This window comes from Biomphalaria glabrata, chromosome 1 (assembly GCF_947242115.1).
Source record: "Biomphalaria glabrata chromosome 1, xgBioGlab47.1, whole genome shotgun sequence".
In the NCBI taxonomy this organism is placed as follows: domain Eukaryota; kingdom Metazoa; phylum Mollusca; class Gastropoda; family Planorbidae; genus Biomphalaria; species Biomphalaria glabrata.
The window spans coordinates 54783023-54809663 of NC_074711.1; the positions used below are offsets into that span (position 1 = coordinate 54783023).

The window sequence follows — 26641 nt, forward strand, 5'->3', positions numbered from 1 at the left end:
TTTTGCGGGGTTATTGCTATTTAATACATTGATACCGGATCGATTTAAATAGGGCCTAAGTATACAAGCACGATTTCGAGCATTGGATAAATTTATTTTTTAAATACAAAGTTTTATGGAAGAGTTGTCTGAAGTTTGTAACTTCTTAAATTCAGGCTAAAAATATCGAAGCCTACATTTTTACACTCATTTCTAAACAATTAGAAGAGATGGACTGACTCATAGTGTAGCTTGTGTACATCTGCAAAAACACAAACTCTCTTTGTAATCTTATCAGTTAGACTTTCAAAACTATTAAAAAAAAACTTAGTGATTATTTTTACTGTATAATTCTATTATTATTCCTTTTTAGAATTAGGATATAAACAAAAATTTGCCATATGACTTTGTCTAACAGAAAATAAAATGAAACTTACGTCTATTTATACAGTTATTTTTAGTTACCTAGTAATATAAAATATATTGAACTAACACGTACATTCATCATAATGCAGCCATGTGATTTTTCGCTTATGAACATAGCATTCATAACAAAGTAATATTCAAAATTGATTAGAGTAACACCTTTTTAAGTAATCATTTAAAGTTTAAAATCACTACAATTTTTTTCAACAATTATTTTGTGTATGAAATTGTGTATCGGAAAATGCCGGGTACTTGAAATAAGCTAGTCCTAAAAAAACAACACAGATCTTGGGTAAAATACTCATCAAATAAAGTACTGTAAATGTGTAGTTCAACGCGCTAGTTTCAGGTCTTTTCTTTTTATAGCCTCTATCGGGTTTGATCACAACTTTTTGTACAGAATTTTTTTCTCTATCAGACACACTTAAAATTATAGCATAATAATGTCAGTTTAATGTAAAGAGAGAACTGAAAAATGCAAAGATATATAAGGAAAAAAGCCACTTCCGGCCCAATATTTTTTAATCAAAGAAACGAAACGGACTAGTCCAACAAACCCTCTTTGTTTTATATATAAAAAAGGGGGTTATTCATTGCATCCATCAACAAAGGAATCACGCAAGGCGGAGTTGATAATATATGGCAGTAATTGTGTGGTTATTTCCTTTACATAAGCTTTGTTGATTTATTTTCTTTTAAACATTTTCAAATATTTCTTTTTTTTTCAAAACAGCCAAACATGTTAGTTTATTATCACGATTCACAATAAAGTCAAAATCTGTTCACATTTCCTTGTAGATTCTACATTCAGAGTCCCAGCTCATGAATACCAATGTTGAAGGTCAAGGTACCAATCCATCAGAGAAAATGTTAGGGCTCTAACGGAGGTAATTATACGTTTTTCAAACTTTTTATATTCTTTGGAGGAAGGATTTTCTACACTTTGTGCTGAAGTTTCGGCAGACCGGATCAAATTATTCATTGTACGACTAGATCAAGTAGAAGTGGATATATTCCTTTTTTAAGGTCCAAAACTTATTATACAGGGGTTCGTGCAGAGGCGTGTCTTCTGTGTACATTGGGGCTGGGGGGAGGGTAATTCTAATTCTTAAATAAACTCTTTTTTTTTTTCCATTTTAGTGGCCCACCTAAGATAAAAAGCTGCTATTAATTTTGTAACGTCCGTCTCTCTGTCTGTCACGTTTAGATATAAAAAACTAGAAAAGCTACATGATTGAAAAACTGATTTCTGCTTTAGGTAATTAAAAAATTAAATGTTATATAGGTAATAGAAAATCCTAATATCGATAATAGGTGGATAATAGGTTGATAATAGATTGATAATAGGTTGATAATAGGTTGATAATAGGTTCCAAGTAAAAAACAACGACGTATGATTTTTTCTAAATCGCTTTTCTGACTTACATTCCAATTATTTTCTTGCCTAAAGGTCCAGGGGTCGCATTATCAATAATAGGTTGCACAGCTTGTTTTCAAGTTTAAAAAAATACCAAATGATTATGTAAAATAACTCTTCTGACTTCTTAGCGGCCCCCAAAAAGGGAATAGCCGCTGCTAGTTTCGTGTGGTCTGTATATCTGTCCGTCCCGTTTAGGTCTCGTAAACTAGACAAGATATTGATAATCCGACATCATGATAATTTAGACATTTCAAAGTTCTGATGCAGCGGCTAATTTTTTTTCTTTTCTGAAAGCGAAAAATTTAATTTTTAAAATCAACTATGCAAGCAGTTTTTATTTTTCATAAACATACACCATTTTTACAACTAGTCACTATTAATAGTAAAAAAAAAAAAAACACTGGAGGCTATTATGTAAAAAGGGGAGGGGTGTGACTTTTTACCATATTTTAAACATATTTATGCAAATGATTATAGATTTTTTATCCAAAAAATTTTTTTAAAAATCTTTTACTATAACAAGTAATTTCTGTCAAACTACTTACATATACGAGGCGCGGTGGCTGAGTGGTAAAGCGCTTGGCTTCCGAACCGGGGACCGGGGTTCGAATCCTGGTGAATACTGGGATTTTTAATTTTCAGGATCTTCGGGCGCCTCTGAGTCCACCCAGCTCTAATGGGTACCTGACATTAGTTGGGGAAAAGTAAAGGCGGTTGGTCGTTGTGCTGGCCACATGACACCCTTGTTAACCGTAGGCCACAGAAACAGGGGTGGGGGGGGGTTGGTATTTAGTGACTGCTTTTTTTGCTTTGATTTTGTTTATTTTAGGTGAGATTTTAATACTAAACTATCATTTGCTCCATCACAGCAAAGGAGGTTTTGAGTTTAGTGCATGGCGGTGGGGCTCCACACCGCGCTGGGGGAGCTCCTAGTGCTCACCCAGACCCCATTGCTGGCAATGGAGGGAAGTCTACAATTTTTCCACTAACTAAAGGAAGAACCTATTCTAGCGTCTTCAGAAAGAATGATGGGTCAGAATGTAATAAAGATTATATACAAGCAAAAGTCTGCCGCGAGAATGTAAACAATGTCAAATACTCTCGAAGATTTGAATGAAATTACAATATCTGGTCTCATTGACAATAGCTACCATCTATATTATAATAAACTTACCAAATATAAACCTATGTTTGTTAAATGCGTTTTTCAAAGATATTTGAAAGTTTTAAGAAAAATCAGGGGCAACGAAATACACACTTAGATTACCATTTGGTAGTTATTAAAAGTAAACATTGTTATTGTATGTAATGTTGCGTTATCTAATAGTATAGTCTGTTTATATTAGTTCCCCTTTAAGACTTTCTGGTCCATAGGGCAGATGATGTACAGGTCATCTGTTTCTGTGGCCTACGGTTAACGAGGGTGTCATGTGGCCAGCACAACGACCAACTAATGTGGTATGTACCAACTAATGTGTCACATGCGCCGTTCCTCAAGGGACCCTTACACCAATGGCGAGTTCTGCACGGTTAGCTTAGTACAACATAGGAAAATGGCGGAGGTTCCCGGTGTACTCGGCCTTCGGCTATACATTCTAGTCCATGCGCCAGGAGTGCCAGATATATCGGAAATAGCAATGCTTTACATAGGCATTGACTTGGATCTCTTCCAAACAGAACGGTTGTTCAAGCAGGCTTACAATGCCTAGAGTTCGAAGAGCCTTCGGTTCAGCTCTTTTGACAATCAAAAGGTACCCATTAGAGCTGGGTGAACTCAGAAGCACCGAAATTAAAAATCCCAGTCTTCACCAGTATTCCAACCAGGGACCCCCGGCGAACTACCACTCAGCCACCGCGCCTCCCTTGTTTATATTACTCATAAACCAGTGAAATGTATTCATAAACCAGTTAAATGTATTCATAAACCAGATGTATTCATAAACCAGTTAAATGTATCCATAAAAAAGTTAAATGTATTCATAAACCAGATGTATTCATAAACCAGTTAAATGTATTTATAAACCAGTTGAATGTATTCATAAACCAGTTGACTGTATTCATAAACTAGCAAGATATTTGTGATTTAAGCGCCAAATAGATATTTGTTATTTTCTATCTCTGTTTTTAAGCTTTATTTTTGCTAGAGTTGTCTGTCTTGTAATATCTATATTATCTGTATATACCTGCTAGAGTTGTCTGTCCTGTAATATCTGTATAATAATAAATAGTAATTTGTCTACATAAGTTAGTCATGAGTAGATCAATTATTAGTTCCTTAGTATTACTGTTATAAAAAAAAACTAACTTTGTTGTCAACTACAATATCCAAAAGAAAGCTTGAATAGCGTTAGGAGATGGAGAAACACGATGGTAAAGTCCAGGAATTTGTTCACAAAAATCAAATCATTTGAACATAATGAAAACTAATCACAATACAGCAGAGTTGTGAGCTTGAAATGAGTTGTAGTCGTACGGAAATATGCATATTGACAATATCACAAGTGTACATCTAACGGTTCTCAGATGCAATGTACACCTTGCGTAAAAACAAAGCACAACTGAGTCAAGGCTTTTCAGTTTTTCACAGAAAGGGAAGGAGAGAGAGAGAGAGAGTGAGAGACTGAGAGAGAGTGAGAGAGAGAGAGAGATGGAGAGAGAGGCTATATTTAGAAAACCATGGATTTCTTGCTCAAGATTAGAGACACATCGTATAGCTCAAGAGAGTGGGCAGGTGTCAGCACAATATGTGACACCATGGCCATGTCACTCCCCCACCATCTGACACTGTGGATCATGGCCATGTCGCACAACTGACTATGGCGGTTAATTGATGTCATACACTTGAAGTTTAGAATGGAAGTTCGAACCAGTGGACTTGACAAGATACTTTAAAAAGAAAACAAAGCTTATATTAAGTGTAATTGTATCTATTGTGTAGAGCCAACGATCCAACAGACTAAGGGATAGATGAAAGGAATCAATTAGTTTGGATCAGTCAAGCAATTAAATTTGTAATAGATCTAGACTAACAATATTGAATCTGTGCGATTAGAAATATTTGTACCAATTGTTTTTGTTAAGCGCAATTTTATGCTTTTAGCTTTCTCAATGCGCTATGATTCTATCATTTGTCTGGACCATTTGGGAAAGGGGCGGAGGGTGCAGACTGTGGGTTGTGGGTGAAAGTTATTGTGATCGCTTTTTAAACGCATTTAATTGTTTTAAAAAAGGTGTACGACTTGAACTCGAGAGCTCCAGCTCCTTAATCCAATACACTAACCACTGTGCCAGCGAGTCAGTAGTAAGGTTTCCCCTTTCAGACCTTGTGATCTATGGGGCATCTGATGTTAAGGTCATCTGTCACTTTGGACAACGGTTAACGAGCATGGTGTTATGTGGCCAGCACAACGACCAACCGCATCTACTTTCTCCAATTAAAGTCAGGTACCCATTAGGGTTGGGTGGACTCAGGGGCACCATAAAAATCCCGAAATTCAGAACCCCAGTCTTCACTGAGATTCGAACTTCAGGTTCGGAAGCCAAGCGCTTAACCATTCGACCATCACGCCCCCACTGTGCCAGCGAAGTGCTTATGAAAATAGAAGGTTTTATAATTATCTATTGTTTATTTCCGACTTTTAAGCGACGAGCTAATTCTCTACACAACTTATACCACCAATATTATTCGATATCAAGCCAAATAATTAATTACCAATAAGTTATTTAACTAATTGGTTGATTTTTTTTATTGATTCTTGTGTTGTCAGGTACAAGTAATTAATGGGGCAAAATTTCAGCTTGATACAAGATAGGGCGTGGAAGAAATAACGTGTACAAACATTTTACCAGACAAACAGACAGACAGAGTGAGTTGATAGAAGCTTTGATATAAGAAGAAAATAGAAGAGGACGAATGTTTACGAGTCTGGAGGTTCACGAAGTGATCACATGTTAACTAGATGTGTTCTGCAATAAAACAAACAAATCCAGGATACTATATTCTAGATCTAGATTCTACATCACTTGTGTTCATTTTTCGTCCATGAGGACATCTCTATGTCCTTAAACGCATGTCATGTGCCGCGTCCAGTTCAACGGATCCGAGCCTCTACGGCTCACTGAACACCACTGGCAGAAGTTTGCCGGACAGCAGCCCGTCATTGACCGTAGGATGTTCATCACTGATCAAGATCAAATTGAATTGAAGGTATGACATGTGCAAAACTGATTGACACTACAAAATATATATAAAACAAGCAAAATACACACAAAAAATACCTTAAACAAGGTTACAAAGACAGTTTGTGTGGAAACACAAACTCAAAATCGGACCCCGAAGTGGTCCACCCAGGCAGGTAAAATGGCAGGTTTCAATATTTTCAGAAAGAATATCAGAATGAAATTTTATCAAAGGCAAATGACAGAGAAGAATGGAAAAAGAAGATTGACAAATTCTATGTAGTGCCCCGACGAACCAGCAGAACAAGGAATAGGTGAAAGTGAAGGTGAAGCTAAATGTGAATCTGGCCTAACTGATGTCATATAATGATTATCTAATTGATCTAATTGTTTTGAAAAGGGTCAATCTCTTATTAAAGCCTTAAGGAAAAAAAAATATTTGTAAAAAAAAATTATTAAAAAATTCCTTTAGTAAAGTGTCCTATGTGTACGTAGTAGTTGTGCAGTTCACGCGATAATATGAAAACCAACTTGTTAATTGTTGTTTAAAATTATTTTTCACTTAGATGCATATTAAATAGATATTTTCTCTTTAAAAAAAAAGTAAACATTCTTTTGTAAATGTAATAGTTAGTGTGACAGAACTTACTTAACTTAGCAATACATTTGTAAAAAAAATATTTTGACAAAAAATCTAAAACCGTTTGCATAAATGTGTTAAAAATATGGAAATAATAGTAGTCGTTGCATCAGAACTTTGAATGAACTAAAATATGATGTCGGATTTATATCTTTTCTAGTTTACGAGACCAGCAGAACGGGACGGACAGAAGGACGGACAGACAGACCACACGAAACTAATAGCGTCTTTTCCCCATTCGGGGGCCGCTAAAAATAAAGCTCAAATTAATTATATCAATCAGTTTAGATCGTGTTATGTAATTAAATTTGTAATAAGCCTCAGACGACAATCTATAAAGGGGACTAATTCAGCTTATACTACCACGTCAGTCAAGTACTATTTCTTAACCATGTTTGAGATACCAAACAAAGTAATTTATTACCAATATTTAATTAACAAATTGGTTAATTGCTTTTACTAATTCTTGTGTTGTCAGGTAAAAGAAATAATTGTGCAAAATGTCAGCTTGATCCGAGATTGGGTGTTGGGGAAATAACGTGTGCAAACTTTTGGCTAGACAGACAGACAGACAGACAGACTGAGTTCATATGAGCTTTGTAAAAAGATCGCATCACAAATGAGGAGATTCGGAAAGGATCAAATGGCGAATGGGCCCCTTGATGACCTACTGACCACTGCGAAATAAAAAAAAATGCTACGCAAATTAAGACTTTTTAGCCATACAATAAAGTCCTTGGGGTTTGCATAGATCTTCCTTCAGGGAACAGTACCAGGTAAAAGAAGAAGAGGCAGACAAAGAAAGCGATGGGAAGATACCATCAAAAAGTGGACAGGTCTATCACTGGAAGAGATTATTTTAATTAAGATAAGACAGAGAGGATTGAAGGAAGACGGTTGACAGATCATGTGTGGTCCCCCAACGGATCATCTGATAAAGGGGTAGGTGAATGTGATGTATGCGCGCGTGTGTGTGAGAGAGAGAGAGAGAGAGAAAGAAAGAGTAAGAGAGAGAAATAGGATATATATTATTAACATCGTAAGTTGTACAAAGTGTGTTACTAGATGACCATTGAATAACGGGCTTTCCATATTATTTAAAACTATAACTATTGCATGTCATCACTACATCTACTTATCGTGTGTGTCAAAATGTATTTTCTTTATTCAATGTTTCATCGGCTATAAATATAACTCAATTTGACTTGTTCTTAAGTATAATCATTATGGAAACTTCATGACAGCATACTATACATCAGATTGGGAAATGTCAAGCCAAAAGAACTACACTAAGCCTTGGCGTACTCTACAAAGGAAAGACCACTCTCCTGTCTATATCCCAAAATTGAATGACAATGAAACAATTATGCCTCTAAAGTAATCACACATCATTATGATGGGAGAGAACTGATCCAATTCAAAGCAACAGCAGAAACTAAAATAAAGGCACGGCGTTGTTGGGGAAACCATACACAATGTAAGATACGATCCGGTCTAATACGACATGGAAAGGGGGCGGGGGTAATGTCTGAATGATCTAGCTGAACAAGGCGACATTGAATGTCATGATATCAATAAGCTTAACTCAAAGTCCTGCAACTTGTCAAGCTTGACCTGGTACAGCCCGTTGTCGTGACTAATGGAGAAGTTCACGTATATCGGTCAATGCTTGAATTGAACAGTACAGAATCCCACCATACCACTGGTCAGTGACTGGATTGAACAATAAAAAACCGTTATTTACTACTGGTCAGTGACTGGATTAACAATAAAAAACCGTTATTTACTACTGGTCAGTGACTGGATTGAACAATAAAAAACCGTTATTTACTACTGGTCAGTGACTGGATTGAACAATAAAAAACCGTTATTTACTACTGGTCAGTGACTGGATTAACAATATAAGACCGAAACATGCTACTGGTCAGTGACTGGATTTAACAATACAAAACCGTAATTTACTACTGGTCAGTGACTGGATTAACAATATAAGACCGAAACATGCTACTGGTCAGTGACTGGATTTAACAATACAAAACCGTAATTTACTACTGGTCAGTGACTGGATAAACAATATAAGACCGAAACATGCTACTGGTCAGTGACTGATTTAACAATAAAAAAAAGTAATATACTACTGGTCAGTGACTGGATTTAACAATATAAAACCGTTATTTACTACTGGTCAGTGACTGGATTTAACAATATAAGACCGAAACATGCTACTGGTCAGTGACTGGATATAACAATACAAAACCGCAACATACTACTAGTCAGTGACTGTATTTAACAACATAAGAACGCAACATACTACTAGTCAGTGACTGGATTTAACAACATAAGAACGCAACATACTACTAGTCAGTGACTGTATTTAACAACATAAGAACGCAACATACTACTAGTCAGTGACTGGATTTAACAACATAAGAACGCAACATACTACTAGTCAGTGACTGTATTTAACAACATAAGAACGCAACATACTACTAGTCAGTGACTGGATTTAACAACATAAGAACGCAACATACTACTAGTCAGTGACTGGATTTAACAACATAAGAACGCAACATACTACTAGTCAGTGACTGTATTAACAACATAAGAACGCAACATACTGCTAGTCAGTGACTGGATTTAACAACATAAGAACGCAACATACTACTAGTCAGTGACTGGATTTAACAACATAAGAACGCAACATACTACTAGTCAGTGACTGTATTTAACAACATAAGAACGCAACATACTACTAGTCAGTGACTGGATTTAACAACATAAGAACGCAACATACTACTAGTCAGTGACTGGATTTAACAACATAAGAACGCAACATACTACTAGTCAGTGACTGTATTAACAACATAAGAACGCAACATACTGCTAGTCAGTGACTGGATTTAACAACATAAGAACGCAACATACTACTAGTCAGTGACTGGATTTAACAACATAAGAACGCAACATACTACTAGTCAGTGACTGGATTTAACAATATAAGACCGATACATGCTACTGGCCTGTGACTGGAATGAACAATACAAACCCTCAGCATACTACTGGCTTGTGACTGGATTTTAACAATACGAAATCTCAGCATACTACTGGCCAGTGACTGGATTTAACAATATAAAACCGTAATATACTAGCCTACTGATCAGTGACTGGATTTAACAATATAAAACCGTAACATACTAGCCTACTGGCAGGTGACTGGATTTAACAATATAAAACCGTAACATACTAGCCTACTGGTCAGTGACTGGATTTAACAATATAAGACCGATACATGCTACTGGCCAGTGACTGGATTTAACAATATAAGACCGAAACATGCTACTGGACTGTGACTGGATTTTAACAATACAAAACCGCAACATACTACTGGTCAGTGACTGGATTTAACAATATAAAACCGTAACATACTACTGTTCAGTAATTGGATTTAACAATACAAAGCTTCAACATACTACTGGTCAGTGACTGGTTAAAAAGAAACGAAACAGTTGAAGTAACTGATCAGAATTAGATTTGAGGTTGTACTAAAAAAGATCATTGTGTAACTGATAGTTTGTTTAAACCCATGAAGAAAATGTTCAATACCAGTTGTAAAAAGACTCCGAACTGGTCAGTGTTAGATATAAACAGACTCGGAACTGGTCAGTAGACTCAGTACCATTTGTAAACAGACTTGGAACTGGTCATTTTCAGATGAAAACAGTACCAAAAGCCTTACTAGAAAAAGTTCTGTGCCTGATATACCCCAGTATAAAGCCTCACAAGGAAACATTTAGTGCCAGATATAAACAGTATAAATCCTCACAAAACAACTCGTCAGTGTCATGTTTAAAAATACAAATGTTACCGAGTCAGTGGTCATATTCCGACTTCAGAGAAAGAGTTGAGCAGCTCAAAGCCTCAAAATCAATCCAGTCAGATATGAACAGCATAACCAAGTTTTACTGACCAACTGGTCAGTATTTGATTGGAGATAAACATCATCGAATTAATGAACTGTTTAGAAATCGATTAATACAATCGAAAAGGGTTTCAAATAGAATTGAAGCGACAGAAAAGACATGCAAGTAAAACGAGAATATCAATAACAAGTCTCAAGCAATAGTACGTGTGATCATGTATCAACATATCTTTGTGCACATGCACAGATAAACAAATAAGGGGTGTCAAAGGTCACAGTAATCAGACGGAAAAACATATTTTCTATTTACACAACCTGCATACTTAGATTTTTTTTAAACATGTTTTTTTTTTTGTTTTTTGTTTTTTTTTGGCCTAAGAAACAAAAATTGTCACATATGTCATAAGCCAAGCAGTTTGTCACATGCAGACGTCAACAGCCTATAAGCATGTCCAGTTGACGACACATTTCTTACCTAGATGAGATTGCAATCAGTGACTCCCAAACAAAAGAAGAGGCGGGGGGTGTGACGTGGCATTGCTAGACCGTACAATTACATATGGAGTTTACTAACTACATTAGACAATGGACCATAAGATAGACTAAACTATAAAACTAAATAATTATTAGGAAGATGAGATTGAGTTAAGAAAGCATAATGAAGATCAACTTAGGCGACATTTTGCCCTCACTGACAGACCGGAAAGCACTCATCCTTTAATCTTCTGAATGGAAGACAATGTTTTTCTAGTAGATAAGGAATTATTAGATAGATAGGATAATGAACTATTAGGCTAGATAATGAATTATTAGACTAGATAATGAATTATAAGGCTAGATAATGAATTATTAGATAGACTAGATAATGAATTATTAGGCTAGATAATGAATTATTAGACTAGATAATGAATTATTACGCTAGATAATGAATTATTAGACTAGATAATGAACTATTAGACTAGATAATGAATTATTAGACAGACTAGATAATGAATTATTAGACTAGATAATGAATTATTAGGCTAGATAATGAATTATTAGACAGACTAGATAATGAATTATTAGGCTAGATAATGAATTATTAGACTAGATAATGAATTATTAGACAGACTAGATAATGAATTATTAGGCTAGATAATGAATTATTAGATAGACTAGATAATGAATTATTAGACAGACTAGATAATGAATTATTAGACTAGATAATGAATTATTAGACAGACTAGATAATGAATTATTAGGCTAGATAATGAATTATTAGACTAGATAATGAATTATTAGACTAGATAATGAATTATTAGATAGACTAGATAATGAATTATTAGGCTAGATAATGAATTATTAGACTAGATAATGAATTATTAGACAGACTAGATAATGAACTATTAGACTAGATAATGAATTATTAGACAGACTAGATAATGAATTATTAGACAGACTAGATAATGAATTATTACGCTAGATAATGAATTATTAGACTAGATAATGAACTATTAGACTAGATAATGAATTATTAGATAGACTAGATAATGAATTATTAGGCTAGATAATGAATTATTAGACTAGATAATGAATTATTAGACAGACTAGATAATGAATTATTAGACTAGATAATGAATTATTAGACAGACTAGATAATGAATTATTAGGCTAGATAATGAATTATTAGGCTAGATAATGAATTATTACGCTAGATAATGAATTATTAGACTAGATAATGAACTATTAGACTAGATAATGAATTATTAGACAGACTAGATAATGAATTATTAGATAGACTAGATAATGAATTATTAGACTAGATAATGAATTATTAGACAGACTAGATAATGAATTATTAGACTAGATAATGAACTATTAGACTAGATAATGATTTATTAGACTACATAATGAACTATTAGACAGACTAGATAATGAATTATTAGACAGACTAGATAATGAATTATTAGACAGACTAGATAATGAATTATTAGATAGACTAGATAATGAACTATTAGACTAGATAATGAATTATTAGACTAGATAATGAATTATTACGCTAGATAATGAATTATTAGACTAGATAATGAACTATTAGACTAGATAATGAATTATTAGACAGACTAGATAATGAATTATTAGACTAGATAATGAATTATTAGGCTAGATAATGAATTATTAGACAGACTAGATAATGAATTATTAGGCTAGATAATGAATTATTAGACTAGATAATGAATTATTAGACAGACTAGATAATGAATTATTAGGCTAGATAATGAATTATTAGATAGACTAGATAATGAATTATTAGACAGACTAGATAATGAATTATTAGGCTAGATAATGAATTATTAGACTAGATAATGAATTATTAGACAGACTAGATAATGAATTATTAGGCTAGATAATGAATTATTAGATAGACTAGATAATGAATTATTAGACAGACTAGATAATGAATTATTAGACTAGATAATGAATTATTAGACAGACTAGATAATGAATTATTAGGCTAGATAATGAATTATTAGACAAGATAATGAATTATTAGACAGACTAGATAATGAATTATTAGGCTAGATAATGAATTATTAGATAGACTAGATAATGAATTATTAGACAGACTAGATAATGAATTATTAGACAGACTAGATAATGAATTATTAGATAGACTAGATAATGAACTATTAGACTAGATAATGAATTATTAGACAGACTAGATAATGAATTATTAGACAGACTAGATAATGAATTATTACGCTAGATAATGAATTATTAGACTAGATAATGAACTATTAGACTAGATAATGAATTATTAGATAGACTAGATAATGAATTATTAGGCTAGATAATGAATTATTAGACTAGATAATGAATTATTAGACAGACTAGATAATGAATTATTAGACTAGATAATGAATTATTAGACAGACTAGATAATGAATTATTAGGCTAGATAATGAATTATTAGGCTAGATAATGAATTATTACGCTAGATAATGAATTATTAGACTAGATAATGAACTATTAGACTAGATAATGAATTATTAGACAGACTAGATAATGAATTATTAGATAGACTAGATAATGAATTATTAGACTAGATAATGAATTATTAGGCTAGATAATGAATTATTAGACAGACTAGATAATGAATTATTAGACTAGATAATGAACTATTAGACTAGATAATGAATTATTAGACAGACTAGATAATGAATTATTAGACTAGATAATGAACTATTAGACTAGATAATGATTTATTAGGCTAGATAATGAATTATTAGACAGACTAGATAATGAATTATTAGACAGACTAGATAATGAATTATTAGATAGACTAGATAATGAACTATTAGACTAGATAATGAATTATTAGACTAGATAATGAATTATTACGCTAGATAATGAATTATTAGACTAGATAATGAACTATTAGACTAGATAATGAATTATTAGACAGACTAGATAATGAATTATTAGACTAGATAATGAATTATTAGGCTAGATAATGAATTATTAGACAGACTAGATAATGAATTATTAGGCTAGATAATGAATTATTAGACTAGATAATGAATTATTAGACAGACTAGATAATGAATTATTAGGCTAGATAATGAATTATTAGACAGACTAGATAATAAATTATTAGACTAGATAATGAATTATTAGACAGACTAGATAATGAATTATTAGACAGACTAGATAATGAATTATTACGCTAGATAATGAATTATTAGACTAGATAATGAACTATTAGACTAGATAATGAATTATTAGACAGACTAGATAATGAATTATTAGACTAGATAATGAATTATTAGACAGACTAGATAATGAATTATTAGGCTAGATAATGAATTATTAGGCTAGATAATGAATTATTACGCTAGATAATGAATTATTACGCTAGATAATGAATTAATAGACTAGATAATGAACTATTAGACTAGATAATGAATTATTAGACAGACTAGATAATGATTTATTAGACTAGATAATGAACTATTAGACTAGATAATGAATTATTAGACAGACTAGATAATGAATTATTAGATAGACTAGATAATGAACTATTAGACTAGATAATGAATTATTAGACAGACTAGATAATGATTTATTAGACTAGATAATGAACTATTAGACAGACTAGATAATGAATTATTAGACAGACTAGATAATGAATTATTAGACAGACTAGATAATGAATTATTATATAGTCTAGATAATGAACTATTAGACTAGACAATGAATTATTAGACAGACTAGATAATGAATTATTAGACTAGATAATGAACTATTAGACTAGATAATGATTTATTAGACTAGATAATGAACTATTAGACTAGATAATGAATTATTAGACAAACTAGATAATGAATTATTAGACTAGATAATGAACTATTAGACTAGATAATGAATTATTAGACAGACTAGATAATGTATTATTAGACTAGATAATGAACTATTAGACTAGATAATGAATTATTAGACTAGATAATGAATTATTAGACTAGATAATGAACTATTAGGCTAGATAATGAATTATTAGACAGACTAGATAATAAATTATTAGACAGACTAGATAATGAATTATTAGACTAGATAATGAACTATTAGACAGACTAGATAATGAATTATTAGACTAGATAATGAACTATTAGACAGACTAGATAATGAATTATTAGACTAGATAATGAACTATTAGACTAGATAATGAACTATTAGGCTAGATAATGAACTATTAGACTAGATAATGAACTATTAGACAGACTAGATAATGAATTATTAGACAGACTAGATAATGAATTATTAGACTAGATAATGAACTATTAGACAGACTAGATAATGAATTATTAGACTAGATAATGAACTATTAGACAGACTAGATAATGAATTATTAGACTAGATAATGAACTATTAGACAGACTAGATAATGAACTATTAGACTAGATAATGAACTATTAGACAGACTAGATAATGAATTATTAGACAGACTAGATAATGAATTATTAGACAGACTAGATAATGAATTATTAGACAGACTAGATAATGAATTATTAGACTAGATAATGAACTATTAGACAGACTAGATAATGAACTATTAGACTAGATAATGAACTATTAGACAGACTAGATAATGAATTATTAGACAGACTAGATAATGAATTATTAGACAGACTAGATAATGAACTATTAGACAGACTAGATAATGAACTATTAGACAGACTAGATAATGAATTATTAGACTAGATAATGAATTATTAGACTAGATAATGAATTATTAGACTAGATAATGAATTATTAGACTAGATAATGAACTATTAGACAGACTAGATAATGAATTATTAGACAGACTAGATAATGAATTATTAGACTAGATAATGAACTATTAGACAGACTAGATAATGAATTATTAGACAGACTAGATAATGAATTATTAGACTAGATAATGAATTATTAGACTAGATAATGAATTATTAGACAGACTAGATAATAACTATTAGACTAGATAATGAATTATTAGACTAGATAATGAACTATTAGACTAGATAATGAATTATTAGAAAGACTAGATAATGAATTATTAGACTAGATAATGAATTATTAGGCTAGATAATGAATTATTAGACAGACTAGATAATGAATTATTAGGCTAGATAATGAATTATTAGACTAGATAATGAATTATTAGACAGACTAGATAATGAATTATTAGGCTAGATAATGAATTATTAGATAGACTAGATAATGAATTATTAGACAGACTAGATGGTGAATTATTAGACTAGATAATGAATTATTAGACAGACTAGATAATGAATTATTAGGCTAGATAATGAATTATTAGACTAGATAATGAATTATTAGACAGACTAGATAATGAATTATTAGGCTAGATAATGAATTATTAGATAGACTAGATAATGAATTATTAGACAGACTAGATAATGAATTATTAGACAGACTAGATAATGAATTATTAGATAGACTAGATAATGAACTATTAGACTAGATAATGAATTATTAGACAGACTAGATAATGAATTATTAGACAGACTAGATAATGAATTATTACGCTAGATAATGAATTATTAGACTAGATAATGAACTATTAGACTAGATAATAAATTATTAGATAGACTAGATAATGAATTATTAGGCTAGATAATGAATTATTAGACTAGATAATGAATTATTAGACAGACTAGATAATGAATTATTAGACTAGATAATGAATTATTAGACAGACTAGATAATGAATTATTAGGCTAGATAATGAATTATTAGGCTAGATAATGAGTTATTACGCTAGATAATGAATTATTAGACTAGATAATGAACTATTAGACTAGATAATGAATTATTCGACAGACTAGATAATGAATTATTAGATAGACTAGATAATGAACTATTAGACTAGATAATGAATTATTAGACAGACTAGATAATGAATTATTAGACTAGATAATGAACTATTAGACTAGATAATGATTTATTAGACTAGATAATGAACTATTAGACAGACTAGATAATGAATTATTAGACAGACTAGATAATGAATTATTAAACAGACTAGATAATGAATTATTAGATAGACTAGATAATGAACTATTAGACTAGATAATGAATTATTAGACTAGATAATGAATTATTACGCTAGATAATGAATTATTAGACTAGATAATGAACTATTAGACTAGATAATGAATTATTAGACAGACTAGATAATGAATTATTAGACTAGATAATGAATTATTAGGCTAGATAATGAATTATTAGACAGACTAGATAATGAATTATTAGGCTAGATAATGAATTATTAGACTAGATAATGAATTATTAGACAGACTAGATAATGAATTATTAGGCTAGATAATGAATTATTAGATAGACTAGATAATGAATTATTAGACAGACTAGATAATGAATTATTAGACTAGATAATGAATTATTAGGCTAGATAATGAATTATTAGACTAGATAATAAATTATTAGACAGACTAGATAATGAATTATTAGGCTAGATAATGAATTATTAGATAGACTAGATAATGAATTATTAGACAGACTAGATAATGAATTATTAGACAGACTAGATAATGAATTATTAGATAGACTAGATAATGAACTATTAGACTAGATAATGAATTATTAGACAGACTAGATAATGAATTATTAGACAGACTAGATAATGAATTATTACGCTAGATAATGAATTATTAGACTAGATAATGAACTATTAGACTAGATAATGAATTATTAGACTAGATAATGAATTATTAGATAGACTAGATAATGAATTATTAGGCTAGATAATGAATTATTAGACTAGATAATGAATTATTAGACAGACTAGATAATGAATTATTAGACTAGATAATGAATTATTAGACAGACTAGATAATGAATTATTAGGCTAGATAATGAATTATTAGGCTAGATAATGAATTATTAGACAGACTAGATAATGAATTATTAGGCTAGATAATGAATTATTAGACTAGATAATGAATTATTAGACAGACTAGATAATGAATTATTAGGCTAGATAATGAATTATTAGGCTAGATAATGAATTATTACGCTAGATAATGAATTATTAGACTAGATAATGAACTATTAGACTAGATAATGAATTATTAGACAGACTAGATAATGAATTATTAGATAGACTAGATAATGAACTATTAGACTAGATAATGAATTATTAGACAGACTAGATAATGAATTATTAGACTAGATAATGAACTATTAGACTAGATAATGATTTATTAGACTAGATAATGAATTATTAGACTAGATAATGAACTATTAGGCTAGATAATGAATTATTAGACAGACTAGATAATGAATTATTAGACAGACTAGATAATGAATTATTAGACAGACTAGATAATGAACTATTAGACTAGATAATGAACTATTAGACTAGATAATGATTTATTAGACTAGATAATGAATTATTAGACTAGATAATGAACTATTAGGCTAGATAATGAATTATTAGACAGACTAGATAATGAATTATTAGACAGACTAGATAATGAATTATTAGACAGACTAGATAATGAATTATTAGACAGACTAGATAATGAATTATTAGACTAGATAATGAACTATTAGGCTAGATAATGAATTATTAGACAGACTAGATAATGAATTATTAGACAGACTAGATAATGAATTATTAGACAGACTAGATAATGAATTATTAGACAGACTAGATAATGAACTATTAGACTAGATAATGAATTATTAGACAGACTAGATAATGAATTATTAGACTAGATAATGAATTATTAGACAGACTAGATAATGAATTATTAGACTAGATAATGAACTATTAGACTAGATAATGATTTATTAGACTAGATAATGAACTATTAGACTAGATAATGAATTATTAGACTAGATAATGAATTATTAGATAGACTAGATAATGAACTATTAGACTAGATAATGAATTATTAGACAGACTAGATAATGAATTATTAGACTAGATAATGAACTATTAGACTAGATAATGATTTATTAGACTAGATAATGAACTATTAGACTAGATAATGAATTATTAGACAAACTAGATAATGAATTATTAGACTAGATAATGAACTATTAGACTAGATAATGAATTATTAGACAGACTAGATAATGTATTATTAGACTAGATAATGAACTATTAGACTAGATAATGAATTATTAGACTAGATAATGAATTATTAGACTAGATAATGAACTATTAGGCTAGATAATGAATTATTAGACAGACTAGATAATAAATTATTAGGCTAGATAATGAATTATTAGACTAGATAATGAATTATTAGACAGACTAGATAATGAATTATTAGGCTAGATAATGAATTATTAGATAGACTAGATAATGAATTATTAGACAGACTAGATAATGAATTATTAGACAGACTAGATAATGAATTATTACGCTAGATAATGAATTATTAGACTAAATAATGAACTATTAGACTAGATAATGAATTATTAGATAGACTAGATAATGAATTATTAGGCTAGATAATGAATTATTAGACTAGATAATGAATTATTAGACAGACTAGATAATGAATTATTAGACTAGATAATGAATTAATAGACAGACTAGATAATGAATTATTAGGCTAGATAATGAATTATTAGGCTAGATAATGAATTATTACGCTAGATAATGAATTATTAGACTAGATAATGAACTATTAGACTAGATAATGAATTATTAGACAGACTAGATAATGAATTATTAGATAGACTAGATAATGAACTATTAGACTAGATAATGAATTATTAGACAGACTAGATAATGAATTATTAGACTAGATAATGAACTATTAGACTAGATAATGATTTATTAGACTAGATAATGAACTATTAGACAGACTAGATAATGAATTATTAGACAGACTAGATAATGAATTATTAGACAGACTAGATAATGAATTATTAGATAGACTAGATAATGAACTATTAGACTAGATAATGAATTATTAGACTAGATAATGAATTATTACGCTAGATAATGAATTATTAGACTAGATAATGAACTATTAGACTAGATAATGAATTATTAGACAGACTAGATAATGAATTATTAGACTAGATAATGAATTATTAGGCTAGATAATGATTTATTAGACAGACTAGATAATGAATTATTAGGCTAGATAATGAATTATTAGACTAGATAATGAATTATTAGACAGACTAGATAATGAATTATTAGGCTAGATAATGAATTATTAGATAGACTAGATAATGAATTATTAGACAGACTAGATAATAAATTATTAGACTAGATAATGAATTATTAGACAGACTAGATAATGAATTATTAATCTAGATAATGAATTATTAGACTAGATAATAAATTATTAGACAGACTAGATAATGAATTATTAGGCTAGATAATGAATTATTAGATAGACTAGATAATGAATTATTAGACAGACTAGATAATGAATTATTAGACAGACTAGATAATGAATTATTAGATAGACTAGATAATGAACTATTAGACTAGATAATGAATTATTAGACAGACTAGATAATGAATTATTAGACAGACTAGATAATGAATTATTACGCTAGATAATTAATTATTAGACTAGATAATGAACTATTAGACTAGATAATGAATTATTAGACTAGATAATGAATTATTAGATAGACTAGATAATGAATTATTAGGCTAGATAATGAATTATTAGACTAGATAATGAATTATTAGACAGACTAGATAATGAATTATTAGACTAGATAATGAATTATTAGACAGACTAGATAATGAATTATTAGGCTAGATAATGAATTATTAGGCTAGATAATGAATTATTAGACAGACTAGATAATGAATTATTAGGCTAGATAATGAATTATTAGACTAGATAATGAATTATTAGACAGACTAGATAATGAATTATTAGGCTAGATAATGAATTATTAGGCTAGATAATGAATTATTACGCTAGATAATGAATTATTAGACTAGATAATGAACTATTAGACTAGATAATGAATTATTAGACAGACTAGATAATGAATTATTAGATAGACTAGATAATGAACTATTAGACTAGATAATGAATTATTAGACAGACTAGATAATGAATTATTAGACTAGATAATGAACTATTAGACTAGATAATGATTTATTAGACTAGATAATGAATTATTAGACTAGATAATGAACTATTAGGCTAGATAATGAATTATTAGACAGACTAGATAATGAATTATTAGACAGACTAGATAATGAATTATTAGACAGACTAGATAATGAACTATTAGACTAGATAATGAACTATTAGACTAGATAATGATTTATTAGACTAGATAATGAATTATTAGACTAGATAATGAACTATTAGGCTAGATAATGAATTATTAGACAGACTAGATAATGAATTATTAGACAGACTAGATAATGAATTATTAGACAGACTAGATAATGAATTATTAGACAGACTAGATAATGAATTATTAGACTAGATAATGAACTATTAGGCTAGATAATGAATTATTAGACAGACTAGATAATGAATTATTAGACAGACTAGATAATGAATTATTAGACAGACTAGATAATGAATTATTAGACAGACTAGATAATGAACTATTAGACTAGATAATGAATTATTAGACAGACTAGATAATGAATTATTAGACTAGATAATGAATTATTAGACAGACTAGATAATGAATTATTAGACTAGATAATGAACTATTAGACTACATAATGATTTATTAGACTAGATAATGAACTATTAGACTAGATAATGAATTATTAGACTAGATAATGAATTATTAGATAGACTAGATAATGAACTATTAGACTAGATAATGAATTATTAGACAGACTAGATAATGAATTATTAGACTAGATAATGAACTATTAGACTAGATAATGATTTATTAGACTAGATAATGAACTATTAGACTAGATAATGAATTATTAGACAAACTAGATAATGAATTATTAGACTAGATAATGAACTATTAGACTAGATAATGAATTATTAGACAGACTAGATAATGTATTATTAGACTAGATAATGAACTATTAGACTAGATAATGAATTATTAGACTAGATAATGAATTATTAGACTAGATAATGAACTATTAGGCTAGATAATGAATTATTAGACAGACTAGATAATAAATTATTAGGCTAGATAATGAATTATTAGACTAGATAATGAATTATTAGACAGACTAGATAATGAATTATTAGGCTAGATAATGAATTATTAGATAGACTAGATAATGAATTATTAGACAGACTAGATAATGAATTATTAGACAGACTAGATAATGAATTATTACGCTAGATAATGAATTATTAGACTAAATAATGAACTATTAGACTAGATAATGAATTATTAGATAGACTAGATAATGAATTATTAGGCTAGATAATGAATTATTAGACTAGATAATGAATTATTAGACAGACTAGATAATGAATTATTAGACTAGATAATGAATTATTAGACAGACTAGATAATGAATTATTAGGCTAGATAATGAATTATTAGGCTAGATAATGAATTATTACGCTAGATAATGAATTATTAGACTAGATAATGAACTATTAGACTAGATAATGAATTATTAGACAGACTAGATAATGAATTATTAGATAGACTAGATAATGAACTATTAGACTAGATAATGAATTATTAGACAGACTAGATAATGAATTATTAGACTAGATAATGAACTATTAGACTAGATAATGATTTATTAGACTAGATAATGAACTATTAGACAGACTAGATAATGAATTATTAGACAGACTAGATAATGAATTATTAGACAGACTAGATAATGAATTATTAGATAGACTAGATAATGAACTATTAGACTAGATAATGAATTATTAGACTAGATAATGAATTATTACGCTAGATAATGAATTATTAGACTAGATAATGAACTATTAGACTAGATAATGAATTATTAGACAGACTAGATAATGAATTATTAGACTAGATAATGAATTATTAGGCTAGATAATGATTTATTAGACAGACTAGATAATGAATTATTAGGCTAGATAATGAATTATTAGACTAGATAATGAATTATTAGACAGACTAGATAATGAATTATTAGGCTAGATAATGAATTATTAGATAGACTAGATAATGAATTATTAGACAGACTAGATAATAAATTATTAGACTAGATAATGAATTATTAGACAGACTAGATAATGAATTATTAATCTAGATAATGAATTATTAGACTAGATAATAAATTATTAGACAGACTAGATAATGAATTATTAGGCTAGATAATGAATTATTAGATAGACTAGATAATTAATTATTAGACAGACTAGATAATGAATTATTAGACAGACTAGATAATGAATTATTAGATAGACTAGATAATGAACTATTAGACTAGATAATGAATTATTAGACAGACTAGATAATGAATTATTAGACAGACTAGATAATGAATTATTACGCTAGATAATTAATTATTAGACTAGATAATGAACTATTAGACTAGATAATGAATTATTAGACTAGATAATGAATTATTAGATAGACTAGATAATGAATTATTAGGCTAGATAATGAATTATTAGACTAGATAATGAATTATTAGACAGACTAGATAATGAATTATTAGACTAGATAATGAATTATTAGACAGACTAGATAATGAATTATTAGGCTAGATAATGAATTATTAGGCTAGATAATGAATTATTACGCTAGATAATGAATTATTAGACTAGATAATGAACTATTAGACTAGATAATGAATTATTAGACAGACTAGATAATGAATTATTAGATAGACTAGATAATGAACTATTAGACTAGATAATGAATTATTAGACAGACTAGATAATGAATTATTAGACTAGATAATGAACTATTAGACAGACTAGATAATGAATTATTAGACAGACTAGATAATGAATTATTAGACAGACTAGATAATGAATTATTAGACTAGATAATGAACTATTAGACTAGATAATGAACTATTAGACAGACTAGATAATGAACTATTAGACAGACTAGATAATGATTTATTAGACTAGATAATGAACTATTAGACTAGATAATGAATTATTAGACAGACTAGATAATGAATTATTAGACTAGATAATGAACTATTAGACAGACTAGATAATGATTTATTAGACTAGATAATGAACTATTAGACTAGATAATGAATTATTAGACAGACTAGATAATGAACTATTAGACAGACTAGATAATGAACTATTAGACAGACTAGATAATGAACTATTAGACAGACTAGATAATGAACTATTAGACAGACTAGATAATGAACTATTAGACAGACTAGATAATGAACTATTAGACAGACTAGATAATGAATTATTAGACAGACTAGATAATGAATTATTAGACTAGATAATGAATTATTACATAGACTAGATAATGAACTATTAGACTAGATAATGAATTATTAGACTAGATAATGAACTATTAGGCTAGATAATGAATTATTAGACTAGATAATGAATTATTACATAGACTAGATAATGAACTATTAGACAGACTAGATAATGATTTATTAGACTAGATAATGAACTATTAGACAGACTAGATAATGAATTATTAGACAGACTAGATAATGAATTATTACATAGACTAGATAATGAACTATTAGACTAGATAATGAACTATTAGACAGACTAGATAATGAACTATTAGACTAGATAATGAACTATTAGACTAGATAATGAACTATTAGACAGACTAGATAATGAATTATTAGACAGACTAGATAATGATTTATTAGACTAGATAATGAACTATTGGACAGACTAGATAATGAACTATTAGACAGACTAGATAATGAATTATTAGACAGACTAGATAATGAATTATTAGACAGACTAGATAATGAATTATTACATAGACTAGATAATGAACTATTAGACTAGATAATGAATTATTAGACAGACTAGATAATGAATTATTAGACTAGATAATGAACTATTAGACTAGATAATGATTTATTAGACTAGATAATGAACTATTAGACTAGATAATGAATTATTAGACAAACTAGATAATGAATTATTAGACTAGATAATGAACTATTAGACTAGATAATGAATTATTAGACAGACTAGATAATGTATTATTAGACTAGATAATGAACTATTAGACTAGATAATGAATTATTAGACAGACTAGATAATGAACTATTAGACTAGATAATGAACTATTAGGCTAGATAATGAATTATTAGACTAGATAATGAACTATTAGACAGACTAGATAATGAAATATTAGACTAGATAATGAACTATTAGACTAGATAATGAACTATTAGGCTAGATAATGAACTATTAGACAGACTAGATAATAAATTATTAGACAGACTAGATAATGAATTATTAGACTAGATAATGAACTATTAGACAGACTAGATAATGAACTATTAGACTAGATAATGAACTATTAGACTAGATAATGAACTATTAGGCTAGATAATGAATTATTAGACTAGATAATGAACTATTAGACAGACTAGATAATGAACTATTAGACTAGATAATGAACTATTAGGCTAGATAATGAATTATTAGACTAGATAATGAACTATTAGACAGACTAGATAATAAATTATTAGACAGACTAGATAATGAATTATTAGACTAGATAATGAATTATTAGACAGACTAGATAATGAATTATTAGACTAGATAATGAACTATTAGACAGACTAGATAATGAATTATTAGACAGACTAGATAATGAATTATTAGGCTAGATAATGAATTATTAGGCTAGATAATGAACTATTAGACAGACTAGATAATGAACTATTAGACTAGATAATGAATTATTAGATAGACTAGATAATGAATTATTAGACAGACTAGATAATGATTTATTAGACTAGATAATAAATTATTAGACAGACTAGATAATGAATTATTAGGCTAGATAATGAATTATTAGATAGACTAGATAATGAATTATAATGAACTATTAGACAGACTAGATAATGAACTATTAGACAGACTAGATAATGAACTATTAGACAGACTAGATAATGAACTATTAGACAGACTAGATAATGAACTATTAGACAGACTAGATAATGAATTATTAGACAGACTAGATAATGAATTATTAGACTAGATAATGAATTATTACATAGACTAGATAATGAACTATTAGACTAGATAATGAATTATTAGACTAGATAATGAACTATTAGGCTAGATAATGAATTATTAGACTAGATAATGAATTATTACATAGACTAGATAATGAACTATTAGACAGACTAGATAATGATTTATTAGACTAGATAATGAACTATTAGACAGACTAGATAATGAATTATTAGACAGACTAGATAATGAATTATTACATAGACTAGATAATGAACTATTAGACTAGATAATGAACTATTAGACAGACTAGATAATGAACTATTAGACTAGATAATGAACTATTAGACTAGATAATGAACTATTAGACAGACTAGATAATGAATTATTAGACAGACTAGATAATGATTTATTAGACTAGATAATGAACTATTGGACAGACTAGATAATGA

The 26641-nt window shown here is 28.9% G+C and overlaps 1 protein-coding gene across 4 annotated transcripts in view; it reads right to left on the reverse strand.

The window, feature by feature from the left end:
- The window catches only part of LOC106079410 (sialin-like), a 76975-nt gene that overhangs the window by 28091 nt on the left and 22243 nt on the right, over positions 1-26641 (reverse strand). The window contains exon 1 of one of the 4 annotated variants that reach the window (XM_013240572.2): positions 4131-4413. The exons of the other annotated variants lie outside the window; for them this stretch is intronic. The gene's annotated coding sequence lies outside the window, so the exon portion shown is untranslated. Of the gene's footprint in view, positions 1-4130; positions 4414-26641 lie in introns of those variants that run through there. 4 annotated transcript variants of the gene reach the window in all.